The following is a 6,154-nucleotide window of genomic DNA, read 5'->3' on the forward strand; positions in this document are numbered from 1 at the left end:
ACATCAAATTTCAAAGGCCATTCAAACAGTGCAAGATGGCTTCATTTGGATGAAACATGGTAGTAACAACGATAATAGATGGCAACAAAATTCAACATCAAATTTCAAGGCCATTCAAACAGTGCAAGATGGCTTCATTTGGATAAAACATGGCCGTAACAACGATAATAGATGGCAACAAACTCAACATCAAATTTCAAGGCCATTCAAACAGTGCAAGATGGCTTCATTTGGATGAAACATGGCCGTAACAACGATAATAGATGGCAACAAAATTCAACATCAAATTTCAAGGCCATTCAAATAGTGCAAGATGGCTTCATTTGGATGAAACATGGCCGTAACAACGATAATAGATGGCAACAAATTCAACATCAAATTTCAAGGCCATTCAAACGGTGCAAGATGGCTTCATTTGGATGAAACATGGCCGTAACAACGATAATAGATGGCAACAAATTCAACATCAAATTTCAAGGCCATTGAAATAGTGCAAGATGGCTTCATTTGGATGAAACATGGCCGTAACAACGATAATAGACAACAAAATTCAACATCAAATTTCAAGGCCATTCAAATAGTGAAGATGGCTTCATTTGGATGAAACATGGCTGTAACAACGATAATAGATGGCAACAAAATTCAACATCAAATTTCAAGACCATTCAAATAGTGCAAGATGGCTTCATTTGGATGAAACATGGCCGTAACAACGATAATAGATGGCAAAAACACTCAACATCAAATTTTAAATCTATTCAAATAGTGCAAGATGGCTTCATTTGGATGAAACATGGCCGTAACAACGATAATAGATGGCAATAAAATTCAACATCAAATTTCAAGACCATTCAAATAGTGCAAGATGGCTTCATTTGGATGAAACATGGCCGTAACAACGCGATAATAGATGGCAAAATTCAACATCAAATTTCAAGGCCATTGAAATAGTGCAAGATGGCTGTTTGGATGAAACATGGCCGTAACAACGATAATAGATGGCAACAAAATTCAACATCAAATTTCAAAGGCCATTCAAATAGTGCAAGATGGCTTCATTTGGATGAAACATGTGTAACAACGATAATAGATGGCAACAAAATTCAACATCAAATTTCAAGACCATTCAAATAGTGCAAGATGGCTTCATTTGGATGAAACATGGCCGTAACAACGATAATAGATGGCAAAAAACTCAACATCAAATTTTAAATCCATTCAAATAGTGCAAGATGGCTTCATTTGGATGAAACATGGCCGTAACAACGATAATAGATGGCAACAAAATTCAACATCAAATTTCAAGGCCATTCAAACAGTGCAAGATGGCTTCATTTGGATGAAACATGCCCGTAACAACGATAATATAGCAACAAAACTCAACATCAAATTTCAAGGCCATGAAATAGTGCAAGATGGCTTCATTTGGATGAAACGTAACAACGATAATAGATGTAACAAAATTCAACATCAAATTTCAAGGCCATTCAAATAGTGCAAGATGGCTTCATTTGGATGAAACATGGCCGTAACAACGATAATAGATGGCAACAAAATTCAACATCAAATTTCAAGGCCATTCAAACAGTGCAAGATGGCTGTTTGGATGAAACATATGGCCGTAACAACGATAATAGATGGCAACAAAATTCAACATCAAATTTCAAGACCATTCAAATAGTGCAAGATGGCCATTTGGATGAAACATGGCCGTAACAACGATAATAGATGGCAAAAAATTCAACATCAAATTTCAAGGCCATTGAAATAGTGCAAGATGGCTTCATTTGGATGAAACATGGCCGTAACAACGATAATAGATGGCAACAAATTCAACATCAAATTTCAAGGCCATTCAAATAGTGCAAGATGGCTTCATTTGGATGAAACATGGCCGTAACAACGATAATAGATGGCAACAAATTCAACATCAAATTTCAAGACCATTCAAATAGTGCAAGAATGGCTTCATTTGGATGAAACATGGCCGTATTCGCGATAATAGATGGCAAAAAAACTCAACATCAAATTTTAAATCCATTCAAATAGTGCAAGATGGCTTCATTTGGATGAAACATGGCCGTAACAACGATAATAGATGGCAACAAAATTCAACATCAAATTTCAAGGCCATTCAAACAGTGCAAGATGGCTTCATTTGGATGAAACATGGCCGTAACAACGATAATAGATGGCAACAAACTCAACATCAAATTTCAAGGCCATTCAAACAGTGCAAGATGGCTTCATTTGGATGAAACATGGCCGTAACAACGATAATAGATGGCAACAAAATTCAACATCAAATTTCAAGGCCATTCAAATAGTGCAAGATGGCTTCATTTGGATGAAACATGGCCGTAACAACGATAATAGATGGCAACAAAATTCAACATCAAATTTCAAGGCCATTCAAACAGTGCAAGATAAAGCTTCATTTGGATGAAACATGGCCGTAACAACGATAATAGATGGCAACAAAATTCAACATCAAATTTCAAGGCCATTCAAATAGAGCAAGATGGCTTCATTTGGATGAAACATGGCCGTAACAACGATAATAGATGGCAAATTTCAAGGCCATTCAAACAGTGCAAGATGGCTTCATTTGGATGAAACATGGCCGTAACAACGATAATAGATGGCGAAAAAACTCAACATCAAATTTTTAAATCCATTCAAATAGTGCAAGATGGCTTCATTTGGATGAAACATGGCCGTAACAACGATAATAGTTAGAACACATGCGTGGAATTTATAAAAAATAATTTTATTTTTCAATTCGTCGCGCACATATTCTTAGTTCAAGATGTTGGTTAGAACTGGCTAATATTTCCTGATTTCATGTTATATATTGTTGGGTTCCCTACTTTTCATTGTTTATGCTATGGTTATATGTTTATGCTATGGTTATTTATTAGAGGTTTGATTTGGCCAGATGTTGATACGATGTTGATGCTGGTTCTGGTTCGATGATTACTTTGTTGATCATAGCACTTCGCTAGAATGGTGTTGCATTGTTCGGTGCTGGTGTTTTGGTTTCGGTGCTGTGATGTCGTGTTAACTCCTCTCCCTTAAATGACTTTGTCCTCGAAGTTTCTAGATGCTCTCGTTTACTTTATGTTGTTTCTCTTGATGCAGATGGTAATATGAACCTCAGGCTTTGATATCTGTAAATATTTATCAATACGGCTATTACGATAAACACAATGAATACAATTGAACCACTTATTGATCCAAACAAATTAACTTTCCATGACAAAGATTTGTTCTCTAGTTTGATTTTTTTCAATATTTCTCTATGCTCAATGGTTAGATTGTTTAGATATTTTGATGGTGGTATGTCGATGACGTCGGTTTCGGTTGCTATTAACCCCAGTGTTGGTTGAAATGCTTTGTTTATTATTTCAGGTTTGGAAATTCTTCTCCGTTGATGTAGATGTTGCATTTTTCAAAATGTATTATATATGAGCCTGTGAGAAATTGTGTCATTGTTGCAACTCGATGAAATTCTGACTGTGGCATTGTTAATAAGTATAACGGCATCATGAATCCGTTTAATTATTCCATCGGAATATACTTTTTCATAAGTACAATCGGAATGATATCCATGTACTAGTTTTGAATACACTTACTTGATGGTTCTAGGTATGCTGTCACAAAGATAACTGCCATTATCTATTTTTTCGCAGGGCTGTGACGATTCAAATACATGAGTGTTGTTCTTCAGTATATAGTTGTGATGCAAGAGAATTCTTTGTCATTTTTATAATTGAATCAATATAATTGTATTCAAAAGTATATTTAGTTCAAATGGGTATTTCAACATATATATGATATGTGTTTTGTTCATTGTTACCTGAGCTGTGGATCTTATCAACATTTCTTCGGTAGATGATACATGTATGTTGTGCTCAGTTAAAAACATAACCATTTGGTTCAGGTCGTCAAGAGATAATAGTTTGCTGCTGGGTATTCCATGTTTTGCTAGTAAAATAGCATCTTCCAGTGTTTCTAAATAGTTTTGCTGAGTATCGAGATTTGAGATGATAATTAGTTGGATGATTTCATTCGATCTTTGATGAAATCTTTCTTCTTCCAGTTGAGTACGCTGTTTGCAATTCTGGTTATATCATACAAGCGTTTATCAATTTCGTCGTTAATCAGTACTTGTTGATTATTTTGCTCAATCAAAGAGTTAATAGTGGAGTTTAACACGTAAATCTTCAGCATCAGGTGTTCCTGCGATCCACTTCCATATGGTGCCAATAGTATCCCATCGTCGTTCTCTGTTCGTGTGTGGCCTAATCTTGTTAAATGTTTCATGCAATTTATTAACCTTAATTTTATAATATTGTAAAAGTTGTCGTTCACATGGTGTTTTAATTCTGCATCATTGTTTATGAGAACTTGTTCTAAATGATCTATCTTGATTGGGTGTATGATTCTTATGTTTCCTGTCTTGACTCGTGCTCGACCTAATGGAATTACTGCTAAGGGGTTGTTAGTTATATCATGTATTCCTATGTTAGCATAAACAATTGTAAATGACCCGCAAATGGCGAGTCTGAAGAAAAAATTTTAAATGTTAGTAAATTTTTTTGTTAGTTGGTTTTCTAAGGTTAACTTTGTGTACCTTTCTGTTATTAGAATCGATTATATAAGTTGAATGATTTTCTTTTATTTTATGGGATAGTATCTACTCTCTCTTTGTTATTTGTTTATTTTTTCGTATACAATGCTTCCTGGTTCATAAGTCTGATATTCCTGATCGACTATTTTCTCTTCTTTTTCTTTGAAAAGTTGAGCGATTTTCCTATCTTTCTTCACGTATTTTTGATCTTTCTGCAAATGAATGGTCATTTGAAAATTCTCAATATAAATGTTTCTCGGTGTATCTTTAATGAAACTATGTATAGAGTTGTTGTATTTGTAAGTGGCTTGTTGTACAAGGCAAGTGATACTCATATCTGGATTAAGAGATTTAATGCATCTGGCTATTTCTCGTATAGTTGAATGACATCTTTCTACTTGACCATTTGTTTCTGACCTATTAACCGGAGTTTTAAATATTTTCACGCCTAAATTCAATATTGATTGTTCTACAACATTTGATACAAAAGACTCATTATCAATTACTATTTCTGCTGGAAGATTCAGTCATATAAAAGCTGTAACAAGACATCTTTAATATCGGCTATTGATTTTGATTTTATAGGTCTGATTTTTAAATATTTAGAAAATTTGTCCAAGGATGTAATAAAAAGATTATTTGCATTATAGGCAAAAATATCTATGTGAACTATTTCTCCTGGATAGGTAGGTATTGGGGTTTTAATTGGAATGAACTTCTGTGGTTTCTATCATATTTTTCTAGTTTGCAAATTTCACAATTTGAATGAAGTTTTGAATGGATTTACGCATTCAGGAAATAATATTTCTTTATGAATGTATAGAATTTTCTTTAACATTTCTATGTGCAAAGTTATGTATTTCTTTAATTTTTCTAATTGTTGTTCCTCTGTTTGCAAATCTTCTACTTTCAATTGAGAATAACGAATTTTTATTACTTTTGAATTATACATTGATTTGAAAATTTCTTGAATGTTTATTATGGATTGATCGCAATATATACCATTACGTACTTTAGGATTGAGGAATTTTTTAAAAGTTTGTTTAATGAAGTCACTTGAAAATTCAGATTCACAGAAGGTTATTATCTTTTATACCCTTGAAATGGTATTGTTAGTTCATAGGAGGAGTTAGGGGTTAATCGGAATATAAGTTGATTTCGGAAAACATTAATGGGTGCCTCTGTTGAAAGAATATAATCGTTATCATCATCTTCTGCTGAGTGTTGAGTAGGTATAACGGCAGTTAAGGAGTTAATTTGAACACGTGATAAGCATCTGCAACTGTTGCTTACCTGGTTTATAACATAATTCATAATCATGTTCTTCTAAAAATGATTTCCATCTTTTAAGTTTGCATTATTATTTTTGGGAAAGTGTAAATGTTAGTGGGAGGTGATCGGTAAAAATTTTAAGTTTTGCTCCGTAGATAAAATTTCTTAGAGTTTGTAATGCCCATACTACTGCTAGCATTTCTTTTTCGTTAGTCGCGTAGTTTTCTTCCGTTCTGGAAAGAGTTCTGG

General features: G+C 33.8%; 1 pseudogene; it reads right to left on the reverse strand.

Moving 5' to 3' along the window:
• Positions 1–3,402: 3,402 nt before the first annotated feature.
• LOC120908313 lies at positions 3,403–4,027 on the reverse strand (annotated as a pseudogene).
• Between the last annotated feature and the right edge of the window lie 2,127 nt (positions 4,028–6,154).

The sequence above is a fragment of the Anopheles arabiensis genome, unplaced genomic scaffold, assembly GCF_016920715.1.
Source record: "Anopheles arabiensis isolate DONGOLA unplaced genomic scaffold, AaraD3 Autosomal_pericentromeric_contig0017, whole genome shotgun sequence".
NCBI classification, from domain to species: domain Eukaryota; kingdom Metazoa; phylum Arthropoda; class Insecta; order Diptera; family Culicidae; genus Anopheles; species Anopheles arabiensis.